This window comes from Lactuca saligna, chromosome 6, assembly GCF_052625555.1.
Source record: "Lactuca saligna cultivar CGN05327 chromosome 6, ASM5262555v1, whole genome shotgun sequence".
In the NCBI taxonomy this organism is placed as follows: Eukaryota; Viridiplantae; Streptophyta; class Magnoliopsida; order Asterales; family Asteraceae; genus Lactuca; species Lactuca saligna.
The window spans coordinates 146,881,617-146,906,303 of NC_136422.1; the positions used below are offsets into that span (position 1 = coordinate 146,881,617).

Genomic DNA, 24,687 nt, shown 5'->3' on the forward strand with positions numbered 1-24,687 from the left:
GTTCAGTCGATAAGTAAATACACAAAACAAGAAGGGTAAAATGGTGATTTACTCACATTAAGTCCATATGAATTAGACAAACAGAAGGGTATAGTGGTCATTTAGCACAAATGCTCTAAAAAACATTATTAAGTTATGTTGAGTTTGTAATGGTGTACCTGTCTCAGAGGAGTGACATTGATATCAGCTGCAGAAATAGATGTGGAGGAGGAAGTTGAAGTTAAAGTTGAAGCTGCAGAAATAGATGTTTCAGGTTTGTTAATAAAAACATGCATTCAAGGGTTGAAAAAACTCAGCTATGATATAAAATTTGATTTGGATTGTTGGATAAATAAAACCTCCAAATCTGGTTTGTTAATAAAAACGTTGTAGATGATGACTCATAATATGAAATACCTAAAGTACCCTTGGTACAGGAAACGGGAAAAAAAAAATTGGACAGCAGTTTGTGTCATCAATAATTTGTAAAGATTAATAGCAGGTAAAAACAAGGATACTTTGGGTGGAATCCATCTAAAAATAAAGAAAAGATTGCATTCAAAAATCTAAACAAATTATAAGTATTTATATTAATTTCATCTATCTCAGATCATATCGATCTTTATCCATGAGCCAATCAAGCCAACTAGTATTTGCCATTTGGCATATTTTCTTCTTGGGCTTTTTCTTTTGTCATAGTTATAACTTCTCCCTTCGTAAAATTCTTTTCATATGTGATTCATCATTGGGTTGGGTCGATGAAGTTTTGTTTACTGATCATATAAAATTAAATATTATTAATTTCATATTTGGGTTTAGAACTATAAGTTAAATATAATATATTGTTCATTTACTAATTTAACAAATAAAATAAGGAAATTAAGTAAAAAAACCGTATTAACAAAATAATTAAACAAGTCAACAATATGTTTAGTTTGTGACACCCATGTACCTACCTGGATAGATTTTCCCAAAATATGTAAGTTGTCAAATTAGTTTGATAAACTTAAATTCCAAATTCTATGACTATACATTTAAACTTGTCAATATTTAATCGGCGGAAATCGTGGTAAAAATGGTTAAACTTAAAAATAGCCCTTTATACAACTGTCTAAGTGAATTTTGTCTGAGGTCATCATGCTTCATATTTACAATATTTTTTGAGATATCTTGATATTTTTATTTCTATCAAGACAAGTATCAATTTTAAAAGATGTAATTAAAAGTAAATTAGTGGTAAATTAAATATCTTCATATTTTTATTTATATCAAGACAAGTATCAATTTTAAAAGATGTAATTAAAAGTAAATTAGTGGTGTATTGTCCATATGTTATTATTATATATAAGTAGAAAGATATGTAAAAACAAAATGTAGAAGAGTATTTAATTTTTTATATTTTTTTTGGGTAAATTACAAAGTTGGTCCCTGATGCAAGTTTCAAATTGTACGTTAAATTCATATTTTTTTAAAATAAACTCAGGCTATCCATTATAAGTTTGAATTCATATTTTTTAAAAATCAACTCAGACTATCCATTATAAGTTTAAATGTTGCACGTTTAGTCTCTTGAAGAAAAGAAGTTTGTAACCATCACCAGAAATCTGGATCATTATGACCGTCTCTCTCTCTCTCTCTCTCTCTCTCTCTCTAGATCTGAGACGATCCAATTGTTAACGAAGTTCATATCTATGTCGATAAGTAAATACACAAAACAAGAAGGGTAAAATGGTGATTTACTCACATTAAGTCCATATGAATTAGACAAACAGAAGGGTATAGTGGTCATTTAGCACAAATGTTCTAAAAAACATTATTAAGTTAAGTTGAGTTTGTAATGGTGTACCTGTCTCAGAGGAGTAACATTGATATCAGCTGCAGAAATAGATGTGGAGGAGGAAGTTGAAGTTGAAGTTGAAGCTGCAGAAATAGATGTTTCAGGTTTGTTAATAAAAACATGCATTCAAGGGTTGAAAAAACTCAGCTACGATATAAAATTTGATTTGGATTGTTGGATAAATAAAACCTCCAAATCTGGTTTGTTAATAAAAACGTTGTAGATGATGACTCATAATATGAAATACCTAAAGTACCCTTGGTACAGGAAACGGGAAAAAAAATTGGACAGCAGTTTGTGTCATCAATAATTTGTAAAGATTAATAGCAGGTAAAAACAAAGATACTTTGGGTGGAATCCATCTAAAAATAAAGAAAAGATTGCATTCAAAAATCTAAACAAATTATAAGTATTTATATTAATTTCATCTATCTCAGATCATATCGATCTTTATTATCAGGTATTTTTTTTTTCCTATATTAGCAATGTGCTTATTTTCTTCTATTTTTTTTTTAATAATTTGTAAATGATTATATTTTCAGGGAATGGGGAACAACATTTGTTGAGACCTGGGCAGTTTGACCGATAGGTGACAGTTGACCACCAGGTCCACCACCACCACCACCACCACCTCCCAGAAGCAATCATTCCGATGAAATAGAGAAAGTTGAAGTGGAGCCCCCTGTTGCTCGTGTTGAGGAGGATGACATCTTTGTATGAGAAGGAATTGACTATTCTGTCCCTAGTAAAGATATAAGCCAAAGCCCATTGTCAGAAGACATGGAAGAATCTCCTAAAAGAAAAGAGAGACCTTCCAATTTCAATGAGCCAGCTTATGGCCCTGTTCCACCCTCGGACCCATCTCAAGACTGGCAACAAACAGTGAGAAAAATAGCAAAATACTTTTATTTACTATTTTACCCTCACCTTGCTTAACAATTTACCAAATTTTTAGAATGGGTATGATGCTATGCAAGTACAAGGCTATCAGGGAGAGTGGCAGTAGGAGTATCAATATGTGGAGCCGATGGGGTACCCCGAACAATATGTCCACCAAGATGGTCAAATGTATGATATGCAAGGAGGTTTGACCATAGAAGGGGACCCACATTTAATGACACAAGAAGAGAAAGATAGAGGTTTAGGGTCGGTGTTTAAGCGGGATGATACAAGGCTTCAACAATTAAGGTAAAAATATGCTCGTAAGAAAGATCCGAATTTTATATCCGAGAGCTATTCAGAATGTTATCCGGGTTATCAAGAATATAATCGTGAGGTTGTTGATAGTGATGATGAAGCTGATTTATCCAAAATGGATATGGGTGGTCGAGTAAGTGTTTTTTTTTTCATTTACAATTGTATGTTAATGGGAGATGAAATATGTTAATTATGTAATATGTATAAAACAGGAAAAGGGTTGGCTTCATAGGTGGGACTTTGAGACAGAAGAGGAATGGGCGACATTAGGAAGCCATGCCAAAAGCTGCATTTCAGTTTGGTGTGAAGATGCAAGTTTGACCCCGAAAAACACATAGAGGCTTATTTACCTGTTAGAGTCAATGAACAGCGAGTCACAAATTTACTTCAATCTACACTTGTGGGATTTGCAGTTTTTGCTATTCCTGCTATCAGAATGATTCCCACTTCAGTTCTTTGGGGTTAATTCGCCTACATGTCAATCGATAGTCTTCCTGGAAATCAATTTTGGGAACGATTGTTTCTCTTTTTTTTCATCCCTACTGGTCGACGTTTCAAGTAAGCCCCGTTTTGATTTGACATGAAGTAAATTCCCAATTTACCCTTCTGACGTTATTGTGGGTTTTATTTGAACAGAGTGTTGGAGTCGCTTCATGCGTCATATGTGGAATCGGTTCCATTCAAATACATAACAATGTTTACATTCAAATGTAAGGGTTCATGAATCCTTAAATTCTCATGAACTGGAAGACAAACTATGATGAATCAAGCCCTAACTCAAGTTCTAATTCTAAGTGTCTATTATTATATAGATGCAATTGATGGTAGACCTGAACCTAACTTGCAATTGATGGCATTTCATATGGCTACGAAACACAGTAACCAGAAACTTTCAAGGTAAATTAAACCCTAACAAAGTATATTGTGAAATTGAACTAAAACTAACCTAAGAGGGATGAGATTTACCTGAATCGGAGGTTAACGAAGAATACTTTCAAGTTTAAAGATATCGAGGTTGCCGAAATCGGGTGAGTAGCATCGTCATCTGCTCGAACAGAGATAGTGAGATAAAGCAGAAGCTAATTTCACTTAGTCAAGAGTGATAAATCTGGAGGGAAGTAAAGTTACACTGCCTTCGTGAAGATGGAATTGGGTGTGTCAATTTCAGCGAGAGAAAAAAAGAAAATGCGCGCACCCAAATAAAGTTTCCGTCGTCGTTCTCTCGCTAAACGCATACCATATGGCACAATTTTTTATCCCTCGCTGAACCCTAGCTAAGTGTCTTCATTTTTCGAGTGATTAGCGAGGAATAGTCGTCCGTCGTTAAATACTTGTAAGATCCGTAGCTGATCCCTCAGTAAATCCTCACTAATATTCCATATATTTAATAAATAAAATAATTACCAAAACCATGGTAGATCTGTCGTTTTTTCCTAGCTATAAGTCTAAATTTTGCTAGAGAATAAATCCGTAGCAAAATCCGTAGCTGAAACTCAAGTTTCTAGTAGTGTTGGTACATTTATATTGCCTCATTGTTCATGCATGATAGTCACCATCTCTAAAAAAATAAAAAGTACCTCCCAGTTTCAATGGAAATTTGATATTGAAGCTCTGATTTGTATGGTCCAAATAGAAATATGCCAAATGATCGAAGTTTTCGTGAGAATAATTTATAAAAGAAACGTACAAAATGATATGTTTTGATTTTTGTGCATATTCTACTACAGTGTTTAATTTTGATTTTTGAGAGGTCTCTTTATGAATATTTTTATCTTGAGATTGATTTATTAAAACATCTATAAGCGTGACTAGGCGTAGCAAAGCAACTTGAGGTCTTCATGCTAATGAAGCACACAATTCCTACACTTGCCACGAATGTGATTTAACTTGTTGCCATCATAAATCAAGTACTTCTTACTTCTTAGCTTCAACATGTTGATTCCCTTAGCTATATATATGCATAATTTAATGTCAACAACTTCCTAAAATTATGTCATTTTTTTATGTATGTACGTTAGTTATTTAAATAACAGTTGAGTGATTTTACACGATAAAATAAACCACGAAGACTTTTCATTTGTTTTGAGTTATTTGTTCACACTAACGGTGTACTTGGAATATAATAGATCTCCCACACCATACACGCTATATTTCTTTTACTTTGCTTAGCATCCAGTTACACCATCCACTTCAATAGTTCTAGAATGTCTATTGCTTACTCTAGACATCACACAAGTTGCTTATCAATTACCAGTTTTCTAAACCGCTCTATATTTTTTTAGCTTTTATTTCTAAGCCTATACACTTTTAATTGCCTCACTTCTTGTAATCTAGGATTCCCAAAATTGTGCCATGTCTTGTAAATAATGTATTATTAGGGTTACCTGTTTACGCGCATATATCGTTGATTGGCAAACAACTATATTAAGCAGCCATGTTTTATTGCTAAATGGTGAACTTTACTTCGTTAGGCAACATATTCTTAGTCTTGGACTGAATTACACTTGGAATTGGTTAAGCAAGAAACTAAGGGTATGAGTTAAACATATGGGAGGGAGACCAACAAACCGCTAAATCTTATTTTGTAATATTCATGAAAATATCACTTATTAAATATAAAGGAAGTTGAAAATCTCTTGGTCAAGGTTGAAGCAAACCTTACACGTATATATTTCTGTATTATAGTCTAGTTGAAGTCTCCCTTACAATTTTATAGCTAGTGCATTGTAAAACTAATTAATTAATTCATTCATTGGAGTATATATCCCCTATGACTTAGCTAGTATTGAATACCGTTTAATTCTCGTCAATGTAGCATTACTATTGCTTAGTTTAAACTTCTTACACAACTGGTTCACTTGTAGATCTTTGACTACACTTTCCTTGTATTTTCTTTCTAACATTTTGTCACCTTTCTAAGCTTTTTTATATTCTTGACACGGTTGAGTACAATGGTTCATTCTTGGTAGGACACCTTTTGACTGGGTATATAAAGCACACAACCCCTTTCATCAATTCCACCCCATTTCCTCCTTCCTCATCTGTGGTAATCTAGCTACAAAACCCACAAACCTTTGCCTTCTAGAAAGCTACCAAAACCTCTCTCTTATTCTTAGGCATGGATAAAGTTGTCTTTTACTTGCTAATTCTCCTTAACACCATCCAATACGTCTATGGTGCTGGTATAAATATCACCCCCCTTGACTTTGTCAAAACCTCATGCAAAACCACCCGCAACCAGGCTCTCTGTGTCAACTCTCTCTCAAGTTACGCTGGTTCTATCCAAGGAAGCGATCAGCAGCTTGCTAAAGCAGCCATTGCGGTTAGTTTGAACAATGCCAAGTCAGCAGCTGCACTCGTTTCCAAACTCTCTGGAACATCGAAACTAAAACCACAAGAGTACCAAGCACTGAAAGACTGTGTCAATAGCATGTCCAGCTGTATTGCAAGTCTAACTCAGTCAGTTCAGGAGCTTGGTAAGATGGGTCAGTTTAAGGGAAAGAATTTTGATTGGCACATGAACAGTCTTCAAACATGGGTCAGTTCTGCGCTTACAGATCAAAACACTTGTGCTGGAGGGTTTTCTGATAGATCAATGAATGGAAAAGTGAAGGATGCTCTTAATAAGAAGATGAATTCGGTTGCACAAGTCACCAGCAATGCACTTGCTTTAGTAAACGGGTTTGCTTTGAGGCATAAAGCAGGTACCCATAAACCTTAAGGGTTATACATTTCCGTGGAAAGAGGTTGGCTTTCTAGTAATATTATAATGTGCCACAAGGTTTTTTTTATCCTTAATAAGGATTGTGTTTTTGACTGGTCTATGTTGCTGGTTTCCTTTAAAACATGTTACTTTTTGTGGCTAAGGTTATACCTTGCTCAGGTTTTTGTTGCCTTACGGGTAATTTTATAACAAATTGTAGCTAATTAATGTAATAAAGATGGCACCTTATAAGATAACTTTTGTTGTTTTTGGACAAGTGAAGGATCCCTTTTCCACCTTAACATGCATATATTGCATGGAGGTCCGGATTTGTGCAATTTGGAAACCTTTTGGAAATGTTGTTCTGAAATTAGCAATGACTCTCATGTTCGCTTTTGGACGCTAGCACGATTACACCGATTGTGTCAACCACATTAATTCTCGTTATTATCATATTATGAGTTTATCATTATAAACCCTAACTAAAAGGTCGTTTAACAGAGTGGTTGAATACTATGTTTACAATAATATATTGGACGGAATTACCCACAAGCATGGTGAATTACACAACCATGTCCATGAAGCATTCACTTCATTTTATGTTTTGGGAACCAAAGAGCTGCAAAGAAAACTTCAATTTGAATCGGATTTCTAGTAAAAGTTAGACCTGAACACAACAAGAATTCAGCCCTTTAGCGACGTCATCAATAGCGACGGCGTCATCCTTTAGCGACAACAATTGATCATACCACCAATAAAGAGTATTGTCATCTCTATATACGTCGTCGCTAAAGGTCTGTAACCGCCAATCCTCGTTTGCCACATGTCATCGTGACCGTACGATGCTAAACGGATCTATCGTGTAGGGTTTCATCTCGTGGAAAGCAATAGCGACAACATCAATTGTGATGACTTATCGCTGCTATTGATGGATATCCGCGTCAATGTCATCCTGACCGTTCGATTGATTTCGGATCAGACGGTTAATAGTGGCCACAGAATGACGCGTGTTTTTCTCTCGAACATGTAGCCGCTATTGCCTATTCGTCGCCGCAAAAGGTGCCGCCCTTTTGACTCCCACTTCGTCCCAGACGAGTCATTTTCTACAACTTTTCTTTCTCGCAAAACCTCCGGCAAAGCTCTTTTTTCCGGCGTAAGACACCAATTCATACCACCACTAACCGTTGATTGCTTCTAGGGCTTCAATTTCCGTTGATTTCCACTGATTTCCGACGATTTCCAGCGTTTTCCGGCGAGTTTCAAGTTTTCCGGCGACCCTAAACCTCCTGTAACTTACGTTTTCTTTTCCCTTTTCCATTTCTCTTGTTTTCTTACCATATTTAGCTCTAATTTCATGTTTTTTTAGTGTTTTTAACTAGTCTTCGGTGGTGGTCACCACCACAGCAACACTAGTGTCACTATTTTTGGCAACTGGTTACTTTTCCGGCGACTCAGCAAGTGCCTCTTTCTTTTTCCTTTTTGTTTTTTTTTTTGTTCTTAATGTATAAGTATATGTGAATTGTATATAATTTGGTATGTAAAATTTATAATTTGGTTTGTGAAATGTATGTATTTTGGTATGTGAAATGTGTGTATTTTGGTATATATATATGTGAAATCTACATGTATGAATATGTATGTAAACACGTATATGCAAATGTGTATATGTGAATTTGTATGAAAAAATGTATGTATGTGTATATGTATAAATAAATGTATGTGAAAATATGTATAAGTGTATTTCTATGTGAAATGTATGTATATGGGCATATGTGAAAAAATTTATGTATATGAAATGTAGGCATTTTTATATGAAAATATAGGTGTTTGTATTGAAATGTATATATATGTATTTCTATATGAAATGTATTTTGTATGTATGAAAAAAAATATGTATAAATGTATTTGTATGTATGTATATTGGATGTATATGTATGTCATGATAGGATGTTAAAATAAAAAAAAAAAAAAAAAAAAAAAAAGATGATGTAATTTACAATTTTTTTTTAAAGTATTATAATATAATAAAAAAACAAAAATAACTAAGATAATATAAATAAAATAAATACGAAAAGGTATAATATCATAATAGACAAAAAAAAAAAACAAATATAAGTTGATATTAAAAATTACAATGGAAAAAAGTGTGAAATAAATAACAAATATATAATATCGTTTAAAATACAATGTTATAATAAAATTTAAAAATTAAAAATTAAAACACTAAATCTATTAAGTTATATTTTACTCAAAATAACAAAAATAAAAACAAAAATAAGTTGATATTAAAAATCAAAATATAAAAAAAAAAAAAAAGATGATATAAATAACAAATATATACTATCGTTTAAAGTATAATGTTTTAATAAAAAATATAAATAAAAAATAAATACGATAAATCTACTAAGTTATAATTTAATAACTAGATTATTTAAATTACAATGCTATAATAAAAAAGTAATTTTTTTTAGTTTAAGTCTCTTCTTTTTAAATCATCAAAAAAACTTAGAAATCCCCGCTTGAATTTGATTTAGAAATTAAATCATCAAAAAGTGGGTTTAAAAGCCTATCATTGTTAATACTCTCCTTTTGTCCGGTTTTATTATTCCATCTGATTGAGCGGTTACTTTATCCTTATAAATATTCAATTCTAATTCTAGTTCTTGTAGAGTAAACACTAAACCTAACTTATGTTTCAGTTGCAACATGTTTATTGATAAAACGTGGATTACTATTGAAAATCTTAACTCTACCTTGTTCCAATAAGGACTTGAATCTTTTCTCAAAAGTTTCAAACCATACGTCGATAACAAAGGTCAAATTAGATGTCCGTGTAACAAATGTAATGTCAATAAATTTATACTACTAGCCATAATGAAATTCCATATACTTCAAAATGGTTTTAGTCCACATTATATTATATGGAAGTATCACGGTGAAATACGACTCACCCGATTGTCGAAGACATACCGTGTAATAACGAGAGGACTGATGTGATTGATGATGTTATGGGGGGGTGTGATTGAAAATTATACCAACTGCGGTGAAGGGAACCAAGATACATATGTTAGTGGTGTCAATGATAGATTTCAAAAGTCGTTATAAGAAGTCCAATTAAAATTATATCAAATATGTTCGTTTTTTCCCTTGACTTTTTAGCAAAGCTGATGCATATCAAGGGGATCAACAAATGGATTAATAGTTCATTCGATCAGCTTCTTGAGTTGTTGCAAGCTGCCTTTCGTCAAGGAAACAGGGACCCCCCGGGTCATATTATGAAGAAAAATGACACGTAAAAAGTTCGGATTGGGTTATGAATCGATACATGTATGTAAAAACGACTGCTTTCTTTTCTAAAAAGAACACAAGTTGTTGCAAAAGTGTCCGGTTTGTAATGAGAATTAGTGGGTTGATGAAAATATAAAGGGTAAGAAGATGGCTCATAAGGTTTTACGATACTTTCTCGTAGCCCATTGATTACAACGTGTGTACTGTTCTAGACACACAGCTAAAGATATGATTTGGCACAGTACCGGACGATCCAAAGATTATACAATGCTTTATCCCGTTGATGGTATTTCATGGAAAAAATTCGATATGAAGTATCCTAACTTCTCAAGGGAACCCCAAAACGTACGATTAGGGATTGTTGTTGATGGTTATAATCCGGTTGGTAACATGTGTAATCCTCATAACACGTGGCATACCATACTCACCACTTACAATCTTCCACCATGGCTATGCAAGAAAGAGTCATCTTTCATGTTGACCTTGTTGATTCCCGGCCCCAAAGCACCCAGGAAGGACATGGATATGTTCCTTAGGTCGTTGGTGGAAGATTTGAAGCAATTATGGAGTTTTGGAGTACATACTAAAGACGAAGCGGCAGATACACTTTTCAATATGAAAGTGATGTTGTTATGGACAATAAACGACTTTCCCTCTCGTAGTAGTTTATCCGGTTGTAGCGGACAATGGTACACAGCTTGTCCGACTTGCAACGAAAACACTTTGTCATACCGAGTATGAAATAAAGTCATATATGTTGGTCATCGTCGGTTCTTAGATGCTGACCATCCATGGAGAAAAAGTTTGTACTACAATGGCGAACATGAGACGAGGCACTCCAAGACAGTTTAGTGAGGAAGAAATACAAGCACAACATGCTCATCTCTTGTTTCGTCTATCAGGTAAAGTAGTTGCTCAATGAGCTGGTATTAAGAGAGATCGTGAGGATTTCAAGTTGAATTGGTCTAAAAAGAGCATATTCTTTGAACTTGAGTATTGGTCTTCAATGGAGCCGAAGCACAACTTTGATCTTATGCATATTGAAAAAAATGTAGGTGAGAGTCTTGTGGGTACTTCTCTGATGAATAATAAGTCTAAAGACATATCAAATGCTCGGGAGGACTTGACAAAATTGAACATTCGAAAAAGTTAATGGTTGAAAAAGAGTGGCAACAAGTTCCTTAAACCCCATCCACCATACTCATTCACGAAACCTGACTGCATTTGTTCTCATAAGTTTATAAGAAATGTGAAACTGCCAGATGGGTTTGGATTTAACTGAACGATTTTTAGCACTCTAACAACCTTATGGTGCACATGCAAACCTAGATGCTTTGGGTCTATGTTTTCTCTAATTATACATGAAATTTGATTTTCCAAAGCATACACCCTAACTAACATACATGTAACATTCACGTTCAGTTATCGTGTTTTGTGTTTTAAGAGTAAATAATATTATGAAATATTATATGACTTTGAGTATTTGAGCTCTAATAGATAGTTTTTACTATAATTGAAGTAAAACTATGTTTAGAATCATTCAGAATGTTTTGGAAGTCTTATGAGATTCAATCAAATATCAGTTATTCAAATTAACAAAAAAAATATGAAGTTGAAAATAAGTGAAAATAATGTTAATGAAAGTTGTAAAGAATCTCGTTAGAAACATTTAGACAAAAACTTAATCGAAATCCAAGTTATAACGAAGAAGTTATGGCTTAATGAAGTCTCGTGACAGAACGAGCACAACACTATTTAGCGTAAAAAGTGAGTCTTCGATAAACTATTTTTTTAGCTTTAGTTATCTAAATGAAAGTCGTAGTATTCATTAAACTGAAAACTTTCATAAAAATAACATCCAAATCTGACTTCGTATGAAGAAGTTATGACTTTTTTAAGTTTCGATATAGCAGTAGACAGCTAAAAACTCGAAATAAAGATCGAGTATTTTTAGCCGACGCAACCTAAACGAGAATCGAAGGACTCGTCAGTAGTAGTACAACGGTAAAAAGACAGACTAAAACGGACATCGGATGAAGAATTTTTGAAATTTTAATGGACTTTTCCTATCCCGATCTGTTAAAAATATAACATTAAAAATAAAGTCAAAAATTAACAAACGGAATCTAAAAAAAAGTTGTAGAGCATAAATTCACCTACGTGTGAATATAAAGAACGTAAAAATGGAGTTCGTATGCGAAAGATACGTAATTTTGAAGTTTATGACACAAATTTCAAGGTTGGTCCGAAGGGTACACCCAACGTACAATTGTAAGTTCAAAATTTGCCCGTGTATCAGTCCGATCCGTTTGATGGTGCGGAATCCCAATCAAACGGATGATGTCAGATCAAATAGAAGAGAAGAAGAAGAGGAATAAGATGAATCTAAATGTATTAATGAATAGAATGATGATCCGGATACAAGAGATTCACACAACACTAACACACAATAGTTCTTCTGTCTCTCTGCCCGTAAATTCTCTAGGGTTTATCCATCTCTACTCCTCACCCTAACACCTCTATTTATACTTGGAATATGGGTCGGATAACACATGGGCCGTAAATGAGTTTATGGTCGTAAGGTGTTTACGGCCGTAAACTCAGCTGTAAACTAGACCATAAATTCATAAATATTATAGAAAAATACAATTGCCCAGAAAAGTAAAGTATAAACCATATTTTGACCCAACAATCTCCCCCTTGGTTTATAGCTTTCCCTTCTTAATGACCCAACAAGTTCCCCGTAAAAGGTAGCTGGCTCTTCTTATCAATCTTCAATGAGAGCTTAGCTTCAGCTTTAACCTTCGATTTCTTCACAGCATCAGGATGAACATATGAATCTTCAATGAATGACTTCATCTTGAGCACTTGAGGTTTTCTTCAGAATTTGGCATTGAACGCACATTGGGTAAGGAGGCTTGACGTACTGGTTCTTGAAAAATGGCGCTTTCAGCTTGAGAATCTTCAGAGAGAACAAATCTTCTGGATCACTTCAGCAGGTACAATAACAACAGCAGACTGATTGAGGAGGCTTCAATGCAATCCGTTACATAATCTTCAATTGCAGCTTCACCTTGCTTCTGGGGTTGAAGGATGGAATGTCGAAAGAATAATCTTCATTTCTTGGTCCTTTGAATGTGGATTCTTAGATGCTCATGGACAAAGCATTGGCTCAAAAATCTTCAACACAAACTCCATGAGTTTTATCTTCACCTGAAATCACTTTTCAAGACAAAACAAAACTAAAAGAAAATATTAGCACACAATATTTTTGGATTTTTCGTATTTTTTGAAAAAGAAATAAAACAGAAATAACACTATTTTTGGATTTTTAATTTAATTTTTTTTTTTTTTTTGATTTTTTGTTTTTTTTTTTTTTTATTTTTTAAAAATTTTTAATTCTCCCCTAATATTTAAATTAGAAGAAACTATGAACAAATTTAACAAAAACAAAAATATTAGCTAACATTAAGAGTGATTTGGGATCAAAGTTTTTAGACAGACTTTATCCATTTGTCGGTACCTTTCATATTCACATCTTTGTCTGGTCGATCGTTGGTATTGTTGTCCATTTAAACACGAAATATTGTGACAAATTTAGGACATAATATTTGTTACAAAACAAGGTGAACTTATGTTCCTAGTAATTATATCTGATCCTAATTCCTTAAATACTATATCTTAAGGACCATTCATCTGACGACGACCAGGGATATTGTTGTCCACCTAAATTAAGCAGCGAGATCTATAGGCAATCTGTATGTGTTCAATTTTAAGTGTACTGGAATGTGTTTCCCGCTTCCTGATATGCCCCAGCCATCAAGAACGTCCAGAGTACTCCTTACACCGGGTGAGCAGACAACCATTCGGAGAGAAGATAGATTCAGAATTCTATAACTAATTACTTTAGAGGGATTGAGAAGAAGAAAATTGCATATGTTGTGTACCAGGTCGGATTAGAAGTCACGCAAAGGAGACAACATATGGCTAACAGATAAGAATTATTTCACATATATAACTTGCAGAGAAATAGAGTTGCATATGTTGTGTAGCAGGTCGGATTGGAAGTCACGCAAAGGAGACAACATATGACTAACAGATGGAAAGAAAGAAAATGATATTCTACAGACCTAATTTGTCAGAATTTACCAGTCGCCCCATCCAACTGGAATTAAGGACAGAATCCTCACATCGAGGAAAATTTAAACCACGGTTCCAAGTATGCGTTCAATTAATGTGACGAGTAGATTCCCATATATATCTCCCTGCTCAATCTATCCGAGCATCGTATTGTCAGGTTGAACGGATCTAACTAGGTCAAAATTTGTCAACTCTATAAATTTCCTAAGTTCAACTCTGCCTAGTCAAGTCCATTTAGAATTCTTCGTGCCTACCGACGCATCAAGTCAGAGCATAGACCCTTCAACTTTGGGTATGTTACGCAGACTCAGGTTGCCTGTTATTACTTGATAATATCACTTCCCAAAACATCTCCCTTAAGCACATTTCATAACCAACATATTTTTTTAATTTTCTGATTTTCTAATGTTTTTGGATTTTTGAAAATTTTCTAATTTTTGTTTTGTTTTTATTTCTCCCCCTAAATTTGTGCATAGGAGAGAAACGAAAGTAAATGCGCAAATTTAAACTATGCTAAAACAAAAATTTTTCTTTAAAGCGAATCAGCTTAAGAAAAACTTAGGAGTATAGAGAAGAAAAACTCAAACCGTAAGTCACCGATTGAATTTGCATCCAGAAGGTCTGAGAATAGCACGCGTAATCTCAGAACAGATCCAAAAATTCTTGACATCGTTAAGTACTATCCCCATGAGTGATCGCTTCCTTTCTTCCCTTCCCGCAAAGGACACATACTCTCAAATAATGTTCTGAGTGTTGTACAGTTGAGAGATGTCCCCAATCATATGCCAGGAGCAGCCACTACCAACAAACTGAAGTCTGATGATATGCCTCCATAGCTGCTCCGACACAAAGCGGGATCAGTTGGTCTTTGGAACCCAATCCATTTTGAAACTGGTTCGACCTTTATCATCAGTGAAAGGTACTCTCTCCCATGACATATCCTGTTTATCACAAACAGAAGACGATGAAATATTAGAGTCATTAGAAGATTTGGGAGTTTTCACCTTTGGTACCCATCTATATTCAGGTTTACCCCATTTCTTTTTCGATCCGATGGGTACCTCGGCACTTGATTTGGAACTTGAAGTTGGCTGCCGAGATGACTTTGACCTAACCGGTCTTGGCTTCACTGGAGCATCTCTTGAACTAGACTTCTGGGCCGACATTCCCTTCTTATTCTTGGGAGTTGGATGCTTGACCTTGGGAGTTGGATGCTTGGCCTTGTGGGTTTGATTCTTGGCCTTCTGCGTGTTCGAGTCACCATTGTCTGAATGTGACATGGAAGGGTTTCTTTTGAAGTATCTCCCACTTGGCGTGTTTTTCCATCCTTGTGCGTAGTAGGGAACGTATGCACGATTAGGATAATTTCTGGCAATGTGTTCAGGTGTTCCACAGTGAAAACAAGTCTTTTTCTTCATTGTGAAGTTATTTACTCCTGCCCCTGCTGGCGTATCCTTGCCTTGACTCTTATTGTTCCCACATGCACACTTGCAACAGGCACTCTGTTTCACTGGAATTGGTGGCCTGTATTTTTCAACAGCAGGTTGATCAGAAGCAGTTGAGTTGGAAGCAACAGATTTAGAGTTCAAAGGGTCGTTTGTTTGTTCAGAAGAACTCTCTTTGTTCTCATCCTCTACTACTTTACCTGCACATGAAGTAGAAACATTAGTATTTTCAACATTAATAACTCTTCCTGACACAAATCTAGCTCGTTTTCCATATCGAAGATGTGGCTCCCTGTCAGTTTCGTCATGTGTCATAGGGATGGATGTGTAGTTATGATTATAAGGAGGAGGTACACTATCATACCCTAGACCCTTGTTTTGATTTTCTTTGAATTTTAATTGGGTTTCATATAAGGACTCGACTGTCTGACTTGATGCAGTATAATTTTTGAAACTGACATCAGTTTTTCCACACTTAATTTTTAAAGCATCAAGTTCTTCAGTTACAACAACAAGTTGTCTCTTAACATAATCATAATTTTCACACTTGTTGCAATACTCTTCCTGAAGTTTCCTAAAGTCCTTGGTTTTTGCTTCTAATTCAGCCTTCAGGGGTTTTTGTCGTTTCCTGAGCTGATATCCTTCATATCTCAGGTCCTCAGCTTCTCTTTTTAATAAATCAATTTGTTCCCGAAGAAATTTAATCGTATCTTCACTAGATAGTGTACATGAAACTTCACATGATTGAGAACATGAAACTTCATTGACCGGAAGGTTTACAGAACTCATTGTATTTCCACACTTCAGAGCATCAAGTTCTTCAATTACATCAACAAGACTAAGATGATTGAGATCTTTTGTCTTCTTGATGATAGCCACGTTCATATCTCGTGATTTCGGAACTGAATTTAGCAACTTTTTGTTTATCTCGGACTTAGTCAAGAAGATCCCAGCTATATTCATCTCAGTAGTAAGTGTAGTAAATCGCTGCAACTGAGTTTCGAGGGTTTCTCTAGGGATATAATCGAACATGTTGAAGTTTTGTCTTAACATATCCTGACGACTCTTTTTCATGTTTTCAACTCCCTCGTAGACCTTAAAATCAATTAAAAAGCACAACTAAAAACCAAAATCAAACTTAAAAGTCAAACCCTTTGATTATAAACCTCAAAAGTCAACCTTAAAAGTCAAATTTAAAAGTTAAACTCAAAAGTCAAACTTAAAAGTCAAATTTAAAAAGTTAAACTCAAAAGTCAAATTTAAAAAGTTAAACTCAAAAGTCAAACTTAAAAGTCAAACCGAAAAGCTAAATTTGAAAATTTAAAAGTTAAACGAAAAAGTCAAAGTTTAAAGTCAAAGATCAAACTTGGAAGTCAAAGTCAAAATTTATGGTCAAAAGTAAAAAAAACAAAAAAAAAAAAAAGAAATTAAAATATAATTTTATTTATTAATTTTAATTTAATTAATATTTATTTATTATTTTTATTATTTTGGATGAAAAAGGAATTAAAAATTAAAAGAAATTGAGTTTTTGGGTTAAAGGTGTCAAAATTCGAAAGTTGGAAGAGGGAAGGAGTCTATTTGAATAAAAATCAGAAGAGTTGAATCATCAAGTCGCCTAGTTGAGTTGGTAAGGCGTAGTGGTAATGAACCGGAGGTCCCGAGTTCAAACCCCAGTTCCTCCGAATCCGTCCCTCTTTTTCTTCTTTTTTGATAGAGTCTGCGAAGACTGCTTCTTCGAGGCCGAGGTGCGAGCCCGTAAATCGCCGAGGCCGAGTCAGACGCCGTAAACTCCGTGCCGCAACCTCGGACCGTGAACCTTGGGCCGTGAACTCTTCGGAACCCTACCCGCCGGCTGCAAACTCCTCGCAAGACTGCTTCTTCGAGGCCGAGGTGCGAGCCCGTAAACCGCCGAGGCCGAGTCCGACGCCGTAAACTCCGAGCCGCAAACTCGGACCGTGAACCTCGGGCCACAAGCTCGGACCGTGAACCTTGGGCCGCAAACTCCAGGCCGTGAACTCTTCAGAACCCTAGCCGCCGGCTGCAAACTCCTCGCAAAAAACACCGATTTTTCGACTTTTCTGCTCCAAAACTCGATCAAAAACCTTTTTTTATGAAAAACACGAAGAACAAACCCCCCTTATTTTTGCGAGATCTATCCAAAAACGCAAAAATATTTCAAAAATAAGATCAAATAATGCCCCAAATCTAACAAAATTGACAGATACAACTTGGCTTTGATACCAATTGTAAGTTCAAAATCTACCCGTGTATCAGTTCGATCCGTTTGATGGTGCGGAATCCCAATCAAACGGATGATGTCAGATCAAATAGAAGAGAACAAGAAGAGGAATGAGATGAATCATAATGTATTAATGAATAGAATGATGATCCGGATATAAGAGATTCACACAACACTAACACACAATAGTTCTTCTGTCTCTCTGGCCGTAATTCTCTAGGGTTTATCCATCTCTACTCCTCACCCTAACACCTCTATTTATACTTGGAATATGGGCCGGATAACACATGGGCCGTAAATGAGTTTACGGCCGTAAGGTGTTCACGGCCGTGAACTCAGCCGTAAACTAGACCATAAATTCATAAATATTACAGAAAAATATAATTGCCTAGAAAAGTAAAGTATAAACCATATTTTGACCCAACAATAATACTTACGTCCAGCGTACTTGATCCGATGAACACGTATCATGCATTCTTGACACGTCTGAGGCTTGGGTTCGGATCAATTGACACCTCGCAGGTACCCCCCGCGTACGAGGGGTACTCCTTGCGTAGAGGACCGCTAAGCAGTACACCCAGCGTACCGACGAACTACGCCCTACGTAGTGAGCTGCTTCGGACCCTATATAAAGGATGCGAAGGCTGCTATATTTTAATTACAAAATCAATCATTTTACACCCTCTACTCTTTCTAAATTTACCCTAACACCCCCGAAGTATCGGTATCATCCCCGACGCTCGAAACAAGTCCCGACGCTCCAAAGTTCACGAAAAAAAAATCATATTTTCAAGTTGAAACTCTGCCCAAGTAAGTCCGGTTTTCAACTAAAATCCCCACTTTCATCACAGAAAGTCATATTTAGAGTTGAAGTGTTGCCCAAATTAATCCCCAGTTATTTCATGGTAAGTTCAATATATAGCAGCAATTGTATGTTATGTGTTATATGTGCTATGTGCTTTTCCCATTTATTATTTTGTGCTATTATGGTAGCAAAGTTGTACCTTTAACCATATGATCATTGGAAGGACTTGGACTCACAGTGCTATTGGTATGTAGCCTCTGGCCGTGTAAAACATGTCTCGTAAGAGAATGACTTCTACCCTTATGGCATTGGCAGAAGGTTAGATAAGGCTAAAAGCTTGAAATCTACCGAAATGTTTAATCAGAAAGTGTATGTCTTTTGTGCCATTTCGACCGAAGCTTTATTGATATATATCGAGTATATATTGAAATTGTTATGTCTCATTGATTGTATATCTTTGAATCAATTGATTGATTGATATGTAAAGCTTGTCACATGATTCACATATGCCTTTGTTGTTCCTTGTTCCTCTTTGGTTTTGCGGTATTGAAGTGTGTATACATATATATATATATATATATATATATATATATATATATATATATATATGTCATAACATTATTATGTATCTATTATTGAACTCACTAAGCATCACCGCTTACCCCTCTCAATGTTTAACAATTGCAGGTAATAATCATCCAATATAGTTATCTACTGATATAAGATTTTGAATAGTTTAAAACTATTACTTTTGTATTTAGTACAAATGTATCTATAAAAACTATAGTATCCTGGTTAGTTATGTAATATATAACACTTTATAATAGTCGGTTTGTATACAATCGTTTGTAATCAAACTATCAATGTAAAATATTATTTATAAATATGCATGTAGCATGTTTTGGAGGATTATAATGTAGTTTTAAGTTTTATTAAAAGTGGTTGTCTCGATCATATGAAAGAGAATGGGTTCTTTCAATCATGGTATCAGAGCAGTAGTTTATGTGAACTGAATTCCACGGATTGGTATTTAGACTTAAACCGTTAGAAGTTCAATATATGAACGGATTCATTGTAAGTATATGGATACACACCTTAGGAAAGACTTATGTAAAGTATTAGGTAATGATGAACCCTAATATTCTAAAATACAATGTTACTCCATATTGCAGAGCAATGGCCGAACAAGTGAGTAGCCATACACCAGAGATAAGTGGAGATCCTCGTCCTGATGAAGGAGATACTCCAATATCCCCTCGTGGGGAGCAAATCCTGGGTAAACTTACTGATGTTATTCGGAAGAATCTCGAAAAACACAAAAAGAATGATCATAAAGGAAAATAGAATGTCATCGGAGAATCTTCAAAAGGAGAGACCAGACATCCTTCATTCAAAACTTTCAAGAGTAGTGGTGCTACAGAGTTTTCTGGTGTCCTTAATCCCATAGTTTTTCTAACTTGGATTCAGAACACAAAGAAAGTATTTTGTATCTATCATGTGGATAATAAAGACAAGGATAATTAGTCTTCTGCAATGCTTATCGGAGAAGCCTTAGTCTGGTGGGAATCAACATATAAAGTTCTCATGAAGTATGAACAGGAGAATATATCATGGGAGATGTTCAGAACTCGATTGTTAGGAAAGTATTGTCTTCAAGACATGAGGAGAAGATTGGTGAAAGAAATCCTAGAGCTTAGATAGGGAGGAATGACTATAATTGATTATGAAACATAATTCAATCAAAAGACATAGTTTGCTACAAATTACATTCTAGCTGAAAAAAATAAATTTCGGTTATTCGTGGATGGACTATGGTATGAAATCTGCGATTTTGTGGCTAATCGGGATGTTTTGTCATTTGAAAAGGTTGTTGAGTATGCTCAAAAGCACGAGCATGACTTAGAAATACGTGGTGCCACTCTTTATGTTCTAATGCATCCACATATTGATCAAACTACTCCTGTTTCCTCAATTCCACCAACTCAATCTATTCGAACTGATCCTGGTAAACACGTGCAAACTCATAATAACCCTCGTGGCCGTGGTAGGTCACAATCTTTTACTCTTAAATCGTCATCGTGTCGAAATTGTGGAATGAATGATCCGGGCGAATGCAGATTAGAAAAGCGATCAGTGGTATGTTATAGATGTGGAGAAGTACCCCGCATGAAGTATGTTTGTCCGATGAAGAATGCTACATGCTTTGCTTGTGGTGTTGCTGGCCACATGAAGCGTTTTTGCCCTACTCTTACTAGTCAAATGACAGTAAGTCAAGCTTCTATTCAACAACCGGCGAGAAGTCAAGCTCCTGCTAACAACCAAAGGGTACTCCAACTAAAAAGGAGTAGATGACAAAAGCTAACGGCCATGCATTCCAGATTACCACAGAGGAGGCACACGAGGAACCAAATGTTGTGACAGGTACATTTCTTGTCAACTCTAGACCTACTCACATCTTATTTGATTCTGGTGCCTTGGATTCTTTTGTGTCTCATGAATATGCACATTCCTTTGCAATTTCTTGCTATGCACTTGTGCAACCATTTCATTTAGATACTGCGGGAAGTATATCATTACTTACTAATAAAATTTGTAGGAACCCTGTCATAGAAATTCAAGGCTATAATTTTCTTGCTAATCTGATTCCTATATCCTTGCCCAACTTTGATATTATTCACGGCATGGATTGGTTGTCAAAGAACCACACAGAACTCTTGTGCTATGAAAAGATACTATGCATTCCTATTGAAGGGGAGAATCCTATTTATGTCTACGTTGAACAAAGAATCTTAAAAATAATCTCTTTCCTCAATGCCCGTAAATTTATATCGAAAGGATGTTCTATTTATTTGGCTTACATAGGTGATATCTTAAAAGAGGAGAAGAAAATTGTAAATGATGTTCCCGTTGTTATTGAATACCCTGATGTTTTCCCCAATGATTTTCCTGGACTTCCTCCAAACAGACAAGTTGAATTCCGAATTGACCTTGTGCCTGGTGCTGCTTCGATTGCAAAGATTCCTTATCGTCTTGTGCCAGCTAAAATGAAAGAAATGATGATCCAACTGCATGAATTACTTGACAAAGGCTTTGTTCGACCGAGTACCTCTCCTTGGGGTGCTCCAGTATTGTTTGTTAAGAAGAAAGACGGATCAATGCGAATATGTATTGATTACCGTGAACTAAATAAGTTGACTATCAAGAACAAGTACCCACTATCTCGCATTGACGATTTGTTCGATCAACTTCAGGGTGTTAGTTATTTCTCGAAGATTGATTTGAGATCTGGCTATCATCAGTTGAAAGTATATGAGCAGTATGTGCCGAACACTGCTTTCCATACTCGTTATGGGCATTTCGAATTACTTGTCATGCCATTCGGTTTGACAAATGCTCTTGCTGTATTCATGGATATGATGAATCGGGTATGTCGGCCAATGCTCGATAAATCTGTAATCGTATTCATTCATGATATTCTAATTTATTCTAAGTCTTAATCTGATCATGCCATTCATATTCGTGAGGTATTAGAACTTCTTCGAAAGGAAAAACTATATGCTAAATTCTCCAAATGTGAATTTTGGCTTCGCCAAGTTCAATTTCTCGGCCGTGTTATTTATGGTGACGGTATATCCGTAGATCCTACCAAAATCGAAGCAATTCAAAACTGGGAAGCGCCCCATAATGCTTTTGAAATTCATAATTTCTTTGGTCTTGCAGGATACCACTGGAGATTCATTAAAGATTATTCTCGTATAGCTGTACCTCTCACGAGTCTTACACGAAAAGAAACAATGTTCGAATGGAGTGAAGCCCAAGAAAAAACTTTCTCGACTTTAAAAGATCTTTTGACTCATGCTATGATCTTATCACTCCCAGAAGGTCATAATGATTTTTCTGTGTATAGCGATGCTATAAGATTGGGACTCAGTTGTGTATTAATGCAGCGTGGTAGAATAATAGCTTATGCCTCAAGACAACTGAAAGAGTATGTAAAGAATTATCTCACCCATGATCTCGAACTCGCTACAATGGTATTTGACCTAAAACTTTGGAGGCATTATCTTTTTAGTATAAAATGACAATTGTTTACCGACCACTAAAGTCTCAAATATATATTCATTCAGCAAGCTTTGAATATGAGACAACAGCGAGCCATGGACCCAATCAAAGACTATGATTGTGAAATCCTTTATCCTCCTTGAAAGGCTAATGTAGTTTCTGATGCTCTTAGTAGAAAATTTTATCATAATATTATGTGTTATACTATTACTCACACTATAGTAATATTCAATATTCTTGATGAACTAGAGAAATGGAAAGAAGAGGCTTTAAAGCTAGAAAATGTGAAGAGAGAAAGAATGATACATTATAGTGATGTTTTACTTGATGATCCACGAGGATTGAAGGTATTTATGAATCGGTTGTGGATTCCAATGATTGGTGGATTAAGACATAAGATTTTAGATAAAGCTCATAATTCTAAGTTGACTATACATCCTGGTACAAGTAAAATGTACTATGATGTTCGGGCTGATTATTGATGGCCTGGATTAATGAGAGACATTGGAAGATATGAGCAGGATTGCTTAGTGTAACGCCTGTGTTTCTGGGCTTGCCATTTGGCAATGAAATAGTCTAGGTTAACCTTTGTAACCCGTTTCGAAATAATAGAAGTGTATTATTTGAGTATTATGTGTTTTGTGCTTAATTGCTTAATTATGTGGTTTGATTAATTAAGAATAAAAATAAGCGTCAAAATTTAAGTGTAAAATAAACTTGATATCTTTATATAATAGTTGAAACAAGGTTTCCGAAGATATAAACAATGTCGAAATCCGAGTTATAACGAGGAAGTTATGACCTGTCGAAGTTTCGCGACAGAACCGGCAACGCTGAATGACGTAAAAAGTGAAATTTACGTTAGAGCGATAGTTAGCCTTAGTAATCTAAACGAGAATCGAAGATCTCGTTGTTAATATCAAAGCGATAAAAAGTTAGGTGAGAACGGACGTCAAACGAAGAAGTTATGAATTTATAACGAAATTTTCTGTCCCGGCCTATTAAAAATAAATAATAAAAATAAAGTCAAAATTAGCCGACGGAGTCTAAACGAAAGTTGTAGAGCGTAGTCTCACCTTCGTGTGGATATAAATAACGTCAAAAACGAAGTTCTTATGAAGAAGATATGAATTTCCGAAGTTTATTAAATAATTTGTATTTAAATTTAATTGAAAAATCCGGTATTATCCGAGGACGAGTCATCAGACTCATCCGAAGTACGCCCCGCGAACTCGTGTATGCCCCGCGTACACTCGCATCAAGTAGCTTCCAATGACGAACGCAATGACGATTTCGGACTTGTACGCCCCGCGTACCGCGAGGCATCAACCTCCTATAAATAGGATGCGAGGGCAGCCGGCTTCTTTGCTATTTTTCTCCATTCTCTCTCCCGTTTTGCCTCGATTTGTGTGCTAGAAATACCCCGAAGCCCCGATAATATTCCCGAGTCCCGAAGCAAGTCCCGAGATCCTGAAGATCCCGAGATGTGCGGTTTCCGAGCCGAAGCTCTGCCCGCGAGAAGTTCGATTTTTGTAGAGATCTTCCAGCTCTGCTGAGGATTGTTACTTTTGCAAGTCGTAGTGCTGTCCGATCATCTTCTGATCAAGTGAGTGTATACTACCTTTCATAAACGCAATAATAATACAAGTATGGTTTGAGTGTATTAAGTATATTGTTGTTTATATGTGTAAGTGTGTTGTTACTTTCTCCTAACGTATAATTATGGAGTATTTTATACGAGATACGTGTTATGTGTATATTTTGTTGTTATGTGTGTGAATGTATATTCACTTTCTTCTATCTTACAGATTTGATTATTTCTATATGAAATACGTGTTATGTGTGTGTGCCTCATCTGTTATATGGAAAATGTATTGATCAAGCATGCTATACATGTTTTGAAAATATGTATAAAAATGTATGTTTTTATCTACTAATATGTTAGGTAGAACATGGGTAGATAGTTGGTGTGTAATAAACAGATGAGAG

General features: G+C 35.4%; 1 pseudogene; it reads left to right on the forward strand.

Moving 5' to 3' along the window:
• The first annotated feature begins 6,048 nt into the window (after positions 1–6,048).
• Positions 6,049–7,052, forward strand: LOC145001937 (pectinesterase inhibitor 9 pseudogene; annotated as a pseudogene).
• The last annotated feature ends 17,635 nt before the right edge of the window (positions 7,053–24,687 follow it).